Source organism: Lolium perenne, chromosome 6, assembly GCF_019359855.2.
Source record: "Lolium perenne isolate Kyuss_39 chromosome 6, Kyuss_2.0, whole genome shotgun sequence".
In the NCBI taxonomy this organism is placed as follows: domain Eukaryota; kingdom Viridiplantae; phylum Streptophyta; class Magnoliopsida; order Poales; family Poaceae; genus Lolium; species Lolium perenne.
Window position 1 is genome coordinate 144,379,003 of NC_067249.2, and position 17,652 is coordinate 144,396,654.

The following is a 17,652-nucleotide window of genomic DNA, read 5'->3' on the forward strand; positions in this document are numbered from 1 at the left end:
AGCTTGTTAACTCCGGCATTGAGGATTTGTGTAATCCTATGCAATGTGTTCATCATCCAACAAGAGTGTAGAGTATGCATTTATCTATTCTGTTATGTGATCAAAGTTGAGAGTGTCCACTAGTGAAAGTCTAATCCCTAGGCCTTGTTCCTAAATACTGCTATCGCTACTTGTTTACTACTGCTGCGTTACTACTGCTTGTTTACTGTCCTGGGCAAAGCACTTTTCTGGTGCCGTTGCCACTGCTCATATATATTCATACCACCTGTATTTCACTCTCTCTTCGCCGAACTAGTGCACCTATTAGGTATGTTGGGGACACAAGAGACTTCTTGCTTTGTGGTTGCAGGGTTGCATGAGAGGGATATCTTTGACCTCTTCCTCCCTGAGTTCGATAAACCTTGGGTGATCCACTTAAGGGAAAACTTGCTGCTGTTCTACAAACCTCTGCTCTTGGAGGCCCAACACTGTCTACAGGAAAAGGAGGGGGCGTAGACATCAAGCTATTTTCTGGCGCCGTTGCCGGGGAGGAAAGGTAAAAGGTACTCACACTCCGGATCTCGGCTACTAAGCTATTTTCCGGCGCCGTAAGTACTCGAAGCTATTTCCTTTAGATTCTGCAATTGCATCTTTTTGTTTCTTGTTTTTATTTTCACTAGTTAGGCATAATGGAAAACAACAAAAAAATTGGTGAGCTTTTTAATCTTTTTCCTGATTTAGAATTGTTTGTTGCGAAAATTAAAAAACCTATGGAACCTTATTTGCATGCTAGTAGCGATGTTATTAGTATGAATGCAATTACTGCTAATACTATGGATAAGTCTAAGCTTGGGGAAGCTAGTTTATATAAAAATAATCTTTTTTGCTCCTCAGCTTTGGAAGAAATATTTTGCTCTGATAATGCTTTATCTCCCATATGCGATAACTTTAATGATGCTTCTGATATTTTAAATCCACCTGCTGAAAGTATTCCGTATAAAATACCTATGAAAATTATTGAACGTGTTATGGACAACCACTATAAAGGGGATGGAACTGTCCATCCTAGAGATCATTTACTGTTTTTGCACGAATTATGCGGGTTATTCAAGTGTGCAGGTATCTCTATGGATGAAGTGAGGAAGAAGCTATTCTCTGTTTATTTGTCTGCAGTAAAGCGGCGCATTGGTATAAATTGTTGGAGAATAGACATTTTCTTGGTTGGGAGGAAATTGCATCTCTCTTTTATTCTAAATTTTATCCTCCTCATGAAGTGCATATTGATAGGAATTATATTTATAACTTTTATCCTCGTGATGGAGAGAGTATTTCTCAAGCGTGGGGGAGACTGAAGTCACTAATGCTCAAATGTCCCATTCATGAGCTCCCCCGTAATGTTATTGTTAACAATTTTTATGCGAGGCTTTCAGGACAACACAAGGACTATCTGGACGCCTGTTCGGAGGGATCCTTCACAAGCAAGGAGGTTGAAGCTAGGTGGGATCTTCTTGATCGGATTGAGGAGAACGCTGAAGGATAGGAGAACGACAAAGGTAAAGAGTCAGGTATAAATTATGATTATGAATGCATTGAAGCTTTTATGGATACCGATAAATTTTGAAATATGAGTGCTACTTATGGTCTTGACTCTCAAGTTGTTGCAAATCTTTATAAATCCTTTGCTTCTCATTTTGAATTGCCTAAAAATAATTTTGATAAGTATCATGAACCTTTTAAAGAGGCTTGCATGAAGAATGAAATTGTTGTTAATTATTGCAATAAGCATGCTCAAACTCCTAAGAATGCTATTTCCTATAAGCATGTTAATTTTTGTGGAATGCATAGACCTTGTGGAATTAATCAAGTCAAAGATGAATATTGCATCCATCATATTAATGAAAAAACTAGAAAGTGGTTTAGGGCTTTAGATGATCTTGGTAAAAAAGTTTGTGCCCTCTATCCTTTTATTTGTGAAGTTTGCCATGAAGTGGGTCATTTTAATTTTCAATGCTCCTCTAATGATAATTTGAACCCAATGAGTGCTGCAAATTTGTATTGTGATGATGAAATTACTCCTAATCAGCATGATGAACTTACTTTATTTTTGGGGTGTGAAGAACTGTCGAGAAAAATCTCTTTGTTACATATGAGTGATCTTGATATTGATGATGTCCTGCATGGGTGTTTTTCTTATTGCATTGATAATAGCCATACAAATACTTGCATACAAAATATTTTAGAAGATGACACCTTGCCAAAATATGATAGGACAGCCGTGTGTTTTGAACTAATTAATGAAAAGGAGGGATCCTCCCAAGTTTCTTCTATTGTTTCTAAAAGTAAATCAGGTTATGCGGACAAGCCACCCTTCAAGCCTCTTCCTCCTAAAGAAGGAAATGAGGAGAAGGAAGAGAAGAAGAAGAAGGGAACGAAGAAGAAGAAGAAGAAGAAGAAGAAGAAGGAGAATAAAAAGAAAGAGGTAACGGCGTATCCCCGCGTGAATGAGATAACGCTAAGTAACCGTAAGTATGTTGCTCCTAATGATTATTGTGACAATGAATCTGAATATGATGATCTTCCTATGCCCTTTACATACATTAGCGATCATGATTTGAATGAGCACACTACTTTTGATATTGCAAATCTCTGGGAAACTAATTCTGAAAATGATGATAATAATTGCCATAGTGTCAGTGCTATCCATGCTTCCTCCCATAATGATATAGAAAGCTCTAAGCTTGGGGAAGAGGTGTTTGAAAATCCTTTTGCTACTGATCATTATGTGTTTGATACATCTCCTTCTAATAACAATGATGGTATGGACACAGATAAACCAACTGTGAAAGATAACTATTCTATTTCTTATGATGACACTGTGCCTCCGACCTTTGATGATTATTATAAAGAATGCTATGATATAGGTTATAACTATCCTTATGAAACTTGTCATAGTCATGATTGGATTACCAAGAACAATTCCCTTAGTATGCAACTTGTTTACCATGTTCAAATTCTTGATAATAATCTTGCTCCAATTACTATTAATGAGAATAACTCTTCTTATGCCAAATTTAATGATACTTCTATGCATATGAACCATGATAAGAATGTTTTAAGTGATGGGTATATTGTGGATTTCATCAATGATGCTACTGAAAGTTATTATGAGAGAGGGAAATATGGTTATATGCATCTTAATAATATTAATTTTCCCCTCTTTATGTCGAGAATCTTGAAGTTACTCGTGTTTTATCCTCTTACGCTTGTCACTTTGTTCTTCATGAATTCATTTGTGTACAAGATTCCTCTGCATAGGAAGCATGTTAGGCTTAAATGTGTTTTGAATTTGCCTCTTGAAGCTCTCTTTTGCTTCAAATACTATTTCTTGCGGGTGCATCACTAAAACTGCTGAGCCCATCTTAATGGCTATAAAGAAAGAACTTCTTGGGAGATAACCCATGTGTTATTTTGCTACAGTACTTTGTTTTATATTTGTGTCTTGGAAGTTGTTTACTACTGTAGCAACCTCTCCTTATCTTAGTTTTGTGTTTTGTTGTGCCAAGTGAAGCCTCTAATCGAAGGTTGATACTAGATTTGGATTTCTGCGCAGAAACAGATTTCTATCTGTCACGAATCTGGGCTGTTTTCTCTGTAGGTAACTCAGAAAAATATTCCAATTTACGTGCGTGTTCTTCAGATATGTACGCAACTTTCATTAGTTTTGAGTTTTCTGATCTGAGCAACGGAAGTATTTATTAAAAATTCGTCTTTACGGACTGTTCTGTTTTGACAGATTCTGCCTTTTATTTCGCATTGCTTCTTTCGCTGTGTTGGGTGGATTTCTTTGTTCCATTACCTTCCAGTAGCTTTGAGCAATGTCCAGAAGTGTTAAGAATAATTGTGTCACCTCTGAACATATGAGTTTTTGATTATGTACTAACCCCTCTAATGAAGTTTATGAGAAGTTTGGTGTGAAGGAAGTTTTCAAGGGTCAAGAGAGGAGGATGATATACTATGATCAAGAAGAGTGAAAGTTCTAAGCTTGGGGATGCCCCGGTGGTTCACCCCTGCATATATCAAGAAGACTCAAGCGTCTAAGCTTGGGGATGCCCAAGGCATCCCCTTCTTCATCGACAAATTATCAGGTTCCTTCTCTTGAAACTATATTTTTATTCGGTCACATCTTATGTACTTTACTTGGAGCGTCTGTATGTTTCTTGTTTTTGTTCTTGTTTGAATAAATGCTTGTGTGGGAGAGAGACACGCTCCGCTGGTTCATATGAACATATATGTTCTTAGCTTTTAATGTTCATGGCGAAGGTTGAAACTGCTTCGTTAATTGTTATATGGTTGGAAACGGAAAATGCTACATGTAGTAATTGGTATGATGTCTTGAATAACTTGATACTTGGCAATTGTTGTGCTCTTGTTTAAGCTCTTGCATCATATACTTTGCACCTATTAGTGAAGAAATACATAGAGCTTGTTAAAATTTGGTTTGCATGAGTGGTTTCTCTAGAGTCTAGATATTTTCTAGTGAGGTGTTTGAACAACAAGGAAGACGATGTATAGTCTTATAATGCTTGTAATATGTCTTTTATGTAAGTTTTGATGTACTAGTTTATGCTTGTGTTTGCTTCAAACAACCTTGCTAGCCTAAGCCTTGTATCGAGAGGGAATACTTCTCATGCATCCAAAATACTTGAGCCAACCACTATGCCATTTGTGTCCACCATACCTACCTACTACATGGTATTTCTCCGCCATTCCAAAGTAAATTGCTTGAAGTGCTACCTTTAAATTTCTATCCTCTACCTTTGCAATATATAGCTCATGGGACAAATAGCTTAAAAACTATTGTGGTATTGAATATGTACTTATGCACTTTATCTCTTATTAAGTTGCTTGTTGTGCGATAACCATGTTCCTGGGGACGCCATCAACTACTCTTTGTTGAATATCATGTGAGTTGCTATGCATGTTCGTCTTGTCTGAAGTAAGGGCGATCTACCACCTTATGGTTAGAGCGTGCATATTGTTAGAGAAGAACATTGGGCCGCTAACTAAAGCCATGATCCATGGTGGAAGTTTCAGTTTTGGACATATATCCTCAATCTCATATGAGAAAATTAATTGTTGCTACATGCTTATGCATAAAAGAGGAGTCCATTATCTGTTGTCTATGTTGTCCCGGTATGGATGTCTAAGTTGAGAATAATCAATAGCGATAAATCCAATGCGAGCTTTCTCCTTAGACCTTTGTACAGGCGGCATAGAGGTGCCCCTTTGTGACACTTGGTTAAAACATGTGCATTGCGATAATTCCGGTAGTCCAAGCTAATTAGGACAAAGTGCGGGCACTATTAGTATACTATGCATGAGGCTTGCAACTTGTAAGATATAATTTACATGATACATATGCTTTATTACTACCGTTGACAAAATTGTTTCTTGTTTTCAAAATAAAAGCTCTAACACAAATATAGCAATCAATGCTTCCCTCTGCAAAGGGCCTTTCTTCTACTTTTATGTTGAGTCAGTTTACCCATTTCTCTCTATCTTAGAAGCAAACACTTGTATTAACTGTGCATTGATTCTTACATACTTGCTTATTGCACTTGTTATATCGCTTTGCATTGACAACTATCCATAAGATATACATGTTACAAGTTGAAAGCAACCGCTGAAACTTAATCTTCCATTGTGTTGCTTCAATGTCTTTACTAAGAATTTATTGCTTTATGAGTAACTCTTATGCAAGACTCATTGATGCTTGTCTTGAAAGTACTATTCATGAAAAGTCTTTGCTATATGATTAATTGTTTACTCATTGCATTAACATTGCTTCGAATCGCTGCATTCATCTCATATGATTTACAATAGTATGATCAAGATTATGTTGGTAGCATGTCACTTCAGAAATTATCTTTTTATCGTTTACCTACTCGAGGACGAGTAGGAACTAAGCTTGGGGATGCTGATACGTCTCCAACGTATCTATAATTTCTGATGTTCCATGCTTGTTTTATGACAATACCTACATGTTTTGCTTGCACTTTATATCATATTATGGCATTTATTGGACTAACCTATTAACAAGATGTCACAGTGCCAGTTTCTGTTTATTATGTCTGTTTATTGCAGAAAAGGCCAAAAAACCAAAGTGCTCGAAAAAATCCAGAAAAATTACAGAAATTCTATTTCGCTGGAAGACTCACGGAGCCAGAAGGGCAAGCCAGGGGGAGGCCCAGGGCCTCCTCACCATAGGCCGGCGCGGCCTGGAGGGTGGTCACCCCACCCTATGGTGTCGTCGCCTCGGGACTCTTCCGACTCCGACTCTTCGCCTATTTAAGCCGTCGTGACCTAAAACTTCGAGACCGCTTGACGAAACTCCAGAAAGACTCCAGGGGCGCCGCCACATCGCGAAACTCCAATTCGGGGGACAGAAGTCTCTGTTCTGGCACCCTGCCGGGACGGGGAATTGCCCCCGGAGCCATCTCCACCGCCGTCTTCACCGCCATCTTCACCGCCATCGCTGCCTCCATGATGAGGAGGGAGTAATCCACCCCTGAGGCTGAGGGCTCCGCTGTAGCTATGTGGTTCATCTCTCTCCCATGTACCTCAATACAATAATCTCATGAGCTGCTTTACATGATTGAGATTCATATGAGTTTTGTATCACTATTTATCTATGTGCTACTCTAGTGATGTTATTAAAGTATTATATTCCTCCTACACGGTGTAATGGTGATGGTGTGTGCATCCGTGTTAGTACTTGGTTTATGCTATGATTATGATCTCTTGTAGATTATGAAGTTAACTATTGCTATGATGGTATTGATGTGATCTATTCCTCCTACATAGTGTGAAGGTGACAGTGTGCTTGCTATGTTAGTACTTGGTTTAGTCGTATTGATCTATCTTACACTCTAAGGTTATTTAAATATGAACATTGAATTGTGGAGCTTGTTAACTCCGGCATTGAGGATTCGTGTAATCCTACGCAATGTGTTCATCATCCAACAAGAGTGTAGAGTATGCATTTATCTATTCTGTTATGTGATCAAAGTTGAGAGTGTCCACTAGTGAAAGTCTAATCCCTAGGCCTTGTTCCTAAATACTGCTATCGCTACTTGTTTACTACTGCTGCGTTACTACTGCTGCGTTACTACTGCTTGTTTACTGTCCTGGGCAAAGCACTTTTCTGGTGCCGTTGCCACTGCTCATATATATTCATACCACATGTATTTCACTATCTCTTCGCCGAACTAGTGCACCTATTAGGTGTGTTGGGGACACAAGAGACTTCTTGCTTTGTGGTTGCAGGGTTGCATGAGAGGGATATCTTTGACCTCTTCCTCCCTGAGTTCGATAAACCTTGGGTGATCCACTTAAGGGAAAACTTGCTGCTGTTCTACAAACCTCTGCTCTTGGAGGCCCAACACTGTCTACAGGAAAAGGAGGGGGCGTAGACATCACAGCTCCATCCATTCCTCGGCTCATGTTGCATGCTGACCCCTTGTCGTTCTTATCGGCTAACCTCTTCCTCTGCAACTGATGACACCTCTAACAGCACTGCTGAACTGGCGACCTTGCACAAAGGGTTGGAGGTCCTCGAAGAGAAGGTTCGGGCAACAGCTCATTGAAGCTGAGGAAGCTCTCATCGTTCACTCCCTCGAGGAAGCAGAAGGCCTCGGGGCTGAACTGAAGACCGACTTGGTCAAAAAAACGCGTCTTGAACACGCGGCTGGTAGATCCTGTGTAATTTGTACTAGAGTCGATGGCTGTGCATCGGCTGTTCATCATGAGAAATTTTTTTTTACTGGCCGATTTTTCTATCGGCCACTCAAATTTCACTGCCCATGTATCTCACATGTTCCTCTGATTATGTGCCCCCCGAGCCGAATCTGTCAGGTTACTGCAGATATCGGCTCTGCAGTTATCCAAGGCACTCTATTTGAACGTCGGCTCTGTTAGGACCAATGTTGACTTCTTCCAGCTCATCAGCCGACGTAAATCCGTTGCCCGTTCGATCGATGTTGAACACAGGTAGAACGTATGGTGAGGATAATTTTGGCCGATTGCTGGAATCGGCCTCCATGTTGATTAAATCGCTCAATGAAGGTTTTGCAATGTTCGTGCGTCACTATGACTACGTGACATGCTTGAGACAAGATCATTACTTTTCATTTTTTGGGGGCCGATCACAAGGATCGGCCTGCCCATGTACCTTCATAGACTTTGCTCCTGTTACACGGTCAGGCCAGTGGATAAGACCAGCCTCACCCCGTTTTTTGACACGTTGATGTACTCGCAGTCGTCCAAAGTGATGCCTGAGAGTGGCTCTTGGCCTTCCGTCTCCCAAACGTTCATGCCAGCCGTTGAAACCTCGGTTGTATCGTCTGCATGGACGACTTCTACTTCATCTCCATCCCACTGTATTAAGCATTGGTGCATCGTAGATGGAATGCAACAGTTGGCGTGGATCCAATCTCTCCCTAGCGGAGACAGCGTAAGTGCTCTTCTTTGTCGACAATGAAGAACGTCGTAGGGATGGTTTTCCTTCCTACGGTCAGATCCACGTTCAGAACACCTTGTGCATCAGATGCTTGGCCGTTGAAATCACTCAGTGTCACGTTGGTCTTGATCAGATCCGAGCTAGAGCGTCCCAACCGACGTAGCATGGAGTATGGCATGATGTTGACTGCCGCTCCGGTGTCCACCAGCATCCTATTGACAGGCTGCCCATTGATATAACCTCGTAAGTACAGGGCCTTCAGGTGTCTGTAACTTCTTTCACGTGGCTTCTCAAAGATAACCGGCCGTGGGCCGCAGTCAAGTTGTGCCACAGGTGCTTCGTCTAATCCTGGAGCACAAAACTCCGCTGGAAGGATGAACACCATGTTTGTACTAGCCGATGTCTCATCATCGGCTTTCCTTTGCTTGGGGCGCCACTCCATCTTTTGTGGTCGACCCTCTTCGTCTAGGGTTCGTTGAATTTTCGCGGCCAGATCGGGCCGCGCCTTCCTTAGCGTGTGCAGGTATAACCTTTCGGCTTCCTCCAAACCGCGCAGTCGCTGAACCCTACGCTTTTGGGAACGGCTGAGTCCATCAGGGCACCACCTTGGCCGGTGGTACTTGTCCTCTTCTTCTCCATAGTCATCTTCCAACTCCTCGAGGCCTTCTTCCCGAGAGGACTCAGTTGGCTTGTTCCTAGATGGGAGAGGCCCAAGACGTTTGAACACTGACACGTCTGTTGCACCCTTCTTCTTCTGTCTACATTCTGGGCAGTTGCCGATTGTAGGCAATCGGCTCATTCCTGAATCCCAGCAGTGTTTGAAGAAAGGGCAGTCCCAGTGCTTGTCCACGTCGTCCTGTTCTCTCGACTTCTCCTTGGCGTAGCGCTCATATCCCTCCTCGTCGCGATCATGCCGACGATGTCTCCTGGCGTTCCTGCTAGATAGACGATTCCTTTCATCGTCGCTATTGTACCGCCGACGCTGGTCATACTGACTCACGTATTTATTGAGGAGATGATCAGAGAGAGGTCGTTGATATCGTACATTCTTCACTTCTCCCTCTGTGATGTAGCGCTTGCCATCGTGTCGGAGCCGATCGCGTGGAGCGGCTTCCTCTTTGTCCTTGCTACGAGAGGGGCTGCCCTCGCCTTTGTCCTTTCCAGTGGTGCCCTGTGCTCGACCATGTTGATGCTTAACGAAAAACCTGGCTGGCACCCCTCGGGGTAAGCGTACTCCACCGTGTTAACGGCGGGGAAGGGGTGTGTGTCGACTTTCATGGCGTACTGGTTGAAGATTAGACGCCCTTGCTCTATCGCCATTTGGATCTGCTGACGCCACACCCTGCAGTCGTTAGTGTTATGGCTGAACGTGTTATGCCATTTGCAATATGGCTTTCCATTCAGCTCCTATGCTGTGGGGAGTTTGAGACCGTCGGGTAACTTCCGCTGCTTTTCCTTGAGTAAGAGATCAAAAACTTGCTCGGCTTTGGTCACGTCGAAGTCAAACCCTCTAGGAGGACCTTGTGGCTTCACCCATTTGCAGGACACGGGGGTTGCCCCCCGAGTCCATTCAGCTACTGCTACCTCTTGATCTCCCGCGGCCCCTTCATCTTCATCTGCTTCAACCAAGACTACCGCACGCTTGAATTTGTCCTGGTACAAGTCTGGGTGGCGCTGTTCATATAACGACAGTTTCTGAACCATGTGCGCCAGTGAAGGGTAGTCTGCTTGGGAGGCCATATCCTTGATTGGTGATGCAAGGCCCACCACTGCCAACTCGACTGCTTCTTTTTCAGTCACACGAGCCGAATAACATCGGTTCCTAACAGTTCTGAAGCGCTGGATGTATTCTGCCACAGTTTCTCCACGCTTCTGACGTACTTGTGCTAGATCGGCAATGCCAGACTCGGAAGCCTCTGAGTGATAATGCATGTGGAACTGTTCTTCCAACTGCTTCCAAGTCCGGATCGAGTCTGGTGGCAACGAGGTGTACCACCCGAAAGCCGATCCCGTGAGGAACTGTGCGAAGAACCTCACGCGTAGTGGATCTGCAGCTGAGATCGTGCCCAGCTGCGCCAAATATCGGCTTACATGCTCGATTGAGCTGGAGCCATCTGCCCCACTAAACTTGGAGAATTCAGGGAGCCGATATTTGGGTGGTAGTGGGATCAAATCGTAGTCGTTGGGATACGGCTTGGAATAGCCGATTGCCCTCCTTTTCGGCACCATGCCGAACTGGTCTCTTAAGATCGTGCTGATCTGATCCGCCGTGCTAGCTGCAGGAGTTGAACTCTGAAGATTTGCTGGGGTGGCGTACTTAGCTAGCCACGCTTGCTTCTCGAGATCTGAGCTAGCCACAGGAGTTGAGCTCTGGAGGTTCGTCGGAGCGGCATACTTAGCCAGCCACGTCTGCTTCTCAAGATCTGATCCAGAAACTCCTCCTGCTGTTCCAGAAGTCCCTGCTGTTGCAGTCTGGTTCATGAGTGCCCGATTCGTCGTCGGCACGTATGTGCACGTGTATCCGTGATGGATCTCCTTGGGCGACTCGTACATGATCTTGTAATCACTAGGATCGACCCCGATCTTGTAGACATCGAATGCCTGTGTATTCGGCACTTCTGGTGCTGCCAGCGCGAACGGCAGCGGTGGTCGGCTCTGGAGTGGTAGCTCCCCTTGATGAGTTCCTAGAGCTGGTCCTGACGGAGAGTACCGATGATTCAAGATTTCATGGAGCACTCGAAGAGCGACCCGCTCCAAAGTGTTCACCAGGCTCTCAGAGTGGCGGTGTAGCGAATGAGCTACCATGAAATTGATCTCCTGACGCAAAGACGTGGTGCGTTCTTCTGAAGGGGTGGACAGGTCCACTCCATCGAGCGCGCCTTCAGGTGAGAACCCTCTCCACCTGATGCAGTGTGAGCGGGTCCTGTGGAAAGAGCCGATGAGGTTGGCCTCGAGGAGAGTTTTGACATCGTCATACTTCTTCTTGAGCTCCTCTGGCAGATCCTCGTACGTGACTGGAGTACCTTCCGCCATCTCAGATGTAGATGGCGATGCAGTTGATGTCGAAGACGGTCCCACCGGGCGTGCCAGAATGTGTTGGCGTCCGAAACCCACCGGTGAGCAACGGCTGGCAACACGAAGAGCCGGGAACAACTCAGAGCTGCGGCTGGCCCTGGTCCCTCGCGCGACGGCCCGCAAAGACTCTGCACACACGTCCGATGCTGGTGCAAGGGCGTGCCACCTGACCTATACCCGGTCGTGAAGGTGATGGATTTGCTTCGCTTAGGTTTCTGCATGGCATACACGTAAACATTAAATACGAGCCTCGATCGGCTCTCAGGTTTTCCCGTGAATCGGCTCAAGGAGCCGATCCACCCATGATTCGTAAAGGGTTTACGATAGCATGGTGGTCCTGCTTGATCAACATAAAGCTAAAACGATCTACAACGATTTAGGGTTTTCACCGCATAATCGGAACATCCTACTCGTGATTGAGCCTAGCAGCCACGCACGGTATCAATAAACCAACCCTATATAAGGCCTAAAAACCAACATGAAGTTGATCCCCGGAACATCTTATCTAGGGTTAGCAAACTGCACCCTACGTGCCACCGGATCCTTCAACCCGTTTGCAAGGCCTAACTATGCAGATATTAAACTAATCCTTGAAGAACAAGGAACAATCATAACGGATCGAATCTACTAAATAATGATCAAGCAAGGTGCCGCCCTTACACCTAAGAAAGGTGTAAGGACGGCTAGACGTCTAAGGGTTGCATGAACGAAAGCATGTAGCAAGGTAAAACGATGCTAACCCTAACACATCTATGATAACTACGTTGCTCGCCATCAAAAAGGCTTCAGCACGAGCAACGCATGAACAACGAATAAACGTATACTGCCTAGATCGCAAGATGCGATCTAGGCAGCATGATGCTTACCCGGAAGAAACCCTCAAAACAAGGGGTCGGCGATGCGCCAAGATTGGTTTGTGATGAACGTGATTGTTGTTTATCTCGATAACCCTACATACATATTTATAGTCCGTAGACTTTCTAACGTGGGAATAATCCCAACCGTGCACGAGTCAAGTTTTATCTAACCGACACGTATCCTACTATATTTACAGATACAAGGGCAAACTGCCCAATCTTCGTGTATAAGGCCGGTTCACGTATTTCTTCTATGTATATTCTTCAAGCCCAATCTTGATCGCGGCCCACCTCTGACTCGGTCAAATTCTGGTGATAACAGTATCAACTTGTCCAGAGCCTCTACTAGCAACGGAGAGCATGCAAGATCATAAATAACACATATATGATAGATCAATAATCAACTTGACATAGTATTCCATATTCATCGGATCCCAACAAACACAACATATAGCATTACAAATAGATGATCTTGATCATGATAGGCAGCTCATAAGATCTAAACATGATAGCACAAGAGGAGAAGACAACCATCTAGCTACTGCTATGGACCCATAGTCCAAGGATGAACTACTCACACATCAGTCCGAAGGCGATCATGGTGATGTAGAGTCCTCCGGGTGATGATTCCCCTCTCCGGCAGGGTGCCGGAGGCGATCTCCTGAATCCCCCGAGATGGGATTGGCGGCGACGGCGTCTCTGAAACTTTTCTTGTATCATGGTTCTCGGTCATAGGGTTTTCGCGACGGAGAGAATAAATAGGCGAAGAGGCAGAGTCGGGAGAGGCTCGAGGGGCCCACACCCTAGGGCGGCGCGCCCCCCTCCTTGGCCGCGCCGCCAGGTGGTGTGGGGCCACCTTGGCTCCTCTTCGTTTCCTCTTCGGACTTCTGGAAGGCTCCGTGGAAAATAAGACCCTGAGCTTTTGTTTCGTCCAATTCCGAGAATATTTCCCGTGTAGGATTTCTGAAACCAAAAACAGCAGAAAACAGGAACTGACGCTTCGGCATCTTGTTAATAGGTTAGTGCCGAAAAATGCGTATAAATGATATAAAGTGTATATAAAACATGTGAGTATTGTCATAAAACTAGCATGGAACATAAGAAATTATAGATACGTTTGAGACGTATCAGGGATGCAGCCAGGGACAGGAACTTCCTAGCTTCAGGAAGAAGAGGGACTGAGGGAGTGCAGCTACGTAGGTCCATAGCTGCACCGCCAAGTGCGAGATTTGGAGAGCTCGATGAGTATGGATGTCTGCTGAGCAAAGGATCACGTGTTCCGTGTAATTGGTTCACAAAGCTTCTCTGTCCAAATATGCATGATGCAGTTGTTCTGAAACTCTTAAGCATGTATGACACCGAAAAATTTGGAGAGATCAATGAGTATGGTGTTAGTGCCGTTGTTTAAAGGATTTGATCACTGTAGTGATACTTTTCTTTTTTGGTAATTCTTCTTTCTTTTTTTGGCTGTGTGCATCCGTAATGTCGCTAGGGTAGTGTGTTATTGCAGAGACTAGGTGTAATTGATATCTTTGTGATATTAATATATACTCTTTGTCGAAAAAAATGATACCAAAAAATGCTGCTGGCAAATAAAGGTTCTGCGTTCCATGAAAAAACATGATTTCGTGTTCAAGAAATGACAGGGAATTATGCATTTCTTGCAGGTCACGGAGCTTATCGAAATGCTCCACTGGGGGCAATTCATATTCTACAGAAATTTACCATGGACTGACATAAATTGTGGATCAGCTCATGTTGGGCCGGACAAATGGACTAGGTGCAGGTTATACAATTTGTGGGCCTCTTGGATCCAAAGGTAGGTTCTGCTTCTCTTTTATTTCTGTTTTTTCAACAACTCCGCTTCATTCCCTTAAAAAAAAACCAATTCTTGATGGCGGAGCTGCTACAGAAGCTGAACCCAACGAAATTGAAACAGTTAGATTTTTGAGAAAGTAGTTGGCAACATATCCTATGAATCCGACCGCTTTCGTGTATCCGTCCATTCTAGGCACTCGGATGGAAATCGCACGCATGCCATAACAGCCGTGGCTAATTTATAGTTACACGCCTGCCTAGAATTTGGGTTTGCCGAACACTTATTTGTTCTTTCGAAAGCAGTGACGGTGTGGGTAAATTCAATCACTGTCTTGTTTCCCCTTTCCGACATTCCTCATACATACATAATAGAAGTCATCCGGTCTACCGGTTACTTCAATTTTGAAGTATGTATCCATTTCAACTGAAGCGGAAAGCTCAATCTTTCCCGTGTGCACCATCATCTCTCTTCTTCTTTGCCCTCCCGTGCTCTTACTACATAGGAAATAAAAATATTGATTTTTTTTCTAAAACTTTGCATGCACACATAGAATGTACGTATCCTATGCATTCAGTGCTTTTATGTATCCTATGCATCCATCTGTCCTTGGCCCTTAGATTAATATCGCACGCACGGCAATACAATTCTGGCTAATTTGCATTTACCCGCCCGCCTGAATACCCAAGTCTTGTGATAAGGGCATCTCCAACCACGCGATCCAAACCGCGCCCGCGCGTCCGTTTGGGTCGAGCCGGACAAAAACGCGGCCCAGCGCGCGGACCTATCCCTAAAACGGATGGCCGCGGCGTCCGGGACGACCCAAACCCGGCCCAAATCTGGGACGAGTTTGCGTGGCCGCGGACGCCGGATGCTGGTCGCTCGCGTCCTCCCCTTGTCCGCCCCTGGCCCGCCTGTCTGTCTCCCAAAACACACCCAGTCCACTCCACTCCCAAAACCTAGAGGTGGCCGACGAAGCGACTGCCGCCGCCACCGCCACCATCGGAGACGAGGCAGAGCTCGCGGCCGTTGCCGCTCCTCCCTTGGCGGAGGCTCCTCAACTGGACGCTCCGGTGGTCGTGGAGCCCGGGCCGGCGACGAAGAAGGCGAATCCCGACCTCACCGCGGAGCAGAGGAAGATCGAGAGCAAGAAGAGGGCCGACCGCCACAGGGCGCTCGACCAAAGGAAGAGGGATATCGCTGCCGCGGAGGAGCGGCAGCGGGCGGCGGAGCAGCTTCTCCAACTCAAGACGGAGGCCAAGGCGGACGTCTTGCAAGAGCATGCCATGCTCTTTTATGGCCACCAAGCGCTCGCTCAGCACTTGATCCTCCCTGCCGCCGGCACGGCCTCGGGGGGGGAGCTCATCCTCGTCCGTGACCCGGCCCCTTCCTCCAAGGTCAACAACCCTGCCGGTAGCCCCGTTTGGGTACACGCCCGGCGCGCACGAATTGGGGACGCAATCGGCGCGGTACGCGTACCCGTCACGGGATGGGTCACCGGAGCTGGGCGAGTCGTTCACGGGGCCGTCTCCTTCGTCCATTGACCTGAACCGTGCGTCGGCGAACTCCAAAGGCCCCAAGAACATGGGAGCTGCAGCGATGGCCGGCGCACGGAACCTGCTCAACGATTTGTCCACCGTGCAGGGCCCTCCGGTGTACACGCAGCCAATGCCGACCACCATGCCCTCTGCTTCGACCGAGCAGGCTCCCCAGCCGCCTGCCGTTGACACACATCAGGACAGCACTGCCTGTCCCGGCAGCATTAACATCGAGGAGGAGCCGTTGTTCGCTCAGGAGTTGACGCAAGCCGCAGCTGCACAAGCTCGAGCTCGCCGCGTAAGCAAACAAACCAGCAACTACACGGAGAAGGAGGACAAGGTGCTGGTCGAAGGATGGTTGACCATCGGGCAAGATGCATTGACGGGTGCCGAGCAGAAGGGGACCGCATTCTGGCGCCGGATCTATGAATACTTTCATGAGCATCGCAAATACGGACAGGATCCATTTGAGAGCGACCGAAGCGAAATATCGCTCCAAAAGAGGTGGGGAACAATTCAAACGGAATGCAACAAATTCCAGGCGGCATATGATCACGTGAAGCGGCTCCCCGTTAGCGGCATGGGCATGAAGGACTTGGTATGATTCTTAACCTCAACTCGTTCATTCGGTGTTTGCACATATGTTTATCGTTCTTGTCTCGCTTTGCTCTAGGCGATTGGTACAAATCGGTCAATGGAGAAAAGACCTTTGCCTTCCCTCATTGTTGGAAGATACTCGAAGGAACCCCCAAGTTCAAGGAGGGGTACGAGGGGTACATGGCGACCTTGACTGGCAACAAGACCGCCAAAGATCCGACGGTCATTGACCTTGATGGTGGCCAGCCTTGCGGTAGCTCCGCTTCTCGTGCAAGTCGTCCTCGCGGCCACAAGGCAACCAAAGCCGACTTGAAGCGTGATGCCTCGTCCATGTTATTGTTTGACACTTTGAAGGAGCTGCATGCCGATAGAGAGGTGTCCACGGACAAGAGGGATGAGAGAAGGTGCCGGGAGAAAAAGGAGGACAGGAAGAACTACTTCGATGTCCAAAAGAAGAAGCTTGAGATAGAAGAGGTCAAGGCCAAGACCAAAGCTAGAGAAATTGAGCTCAAAGAGAGAGAAATTGAGCTCACAGCACTGGCAAGGGCCCAAGAAGTGGAGTTGAAGGCGAAGGAAGTTGAGCTCAAACGCCAAGCCGAAGACAACCTGATCATGAATGCCGACTTGACCAACATGAGTGAGGCGAAGAGAGCTTGGTTCGAGAAGAGCAGAAGGAGATCCTAGAGCGTCCAAATTGAGTTGACAATCTCAATTTGTAATTTTTATATTTGTTCGAACTATGGCACATTTTATTTCTTCATCATGCAACATTTTATTTGATATTGTTTTATGCTATTTGATATTATTCTATAATTGTTAGATATTATTTCTATATTTGTTACATACTATTTATAACTATGTGTGGCCAGATGGCCTATTTCTTTGGAAATAGGCCAAATGGCCAAATGGGTGGCCGCTGCGTTGGCCGCAGCGTGCGACCCAAACGGACACGCGGACGCGGGGCGTTGTCCGCGTGTCCGGCCGACCACGCAAACGGCCCAAAACAGACGGCCCAGCACGCCGTTTGGATCAGCCGGTTGGAGATGACCTAACCGCCCAACTAGCGTTTATGTTCCTGGTACGAGATTGGAATATGGAATATATGGATCTTGTACAACACACTGATCAGATCCATCCTATACACCAGAGCAGATCAAATTCTATGCTAAACTCATCATGCTGACCGACCGAGGATCATGACGCACAAACGAGGCGGCCAGCGGGCGCGGCTGCCGGCGACCACAAAACACGACTTGCAGCGGCGGCGAAGAA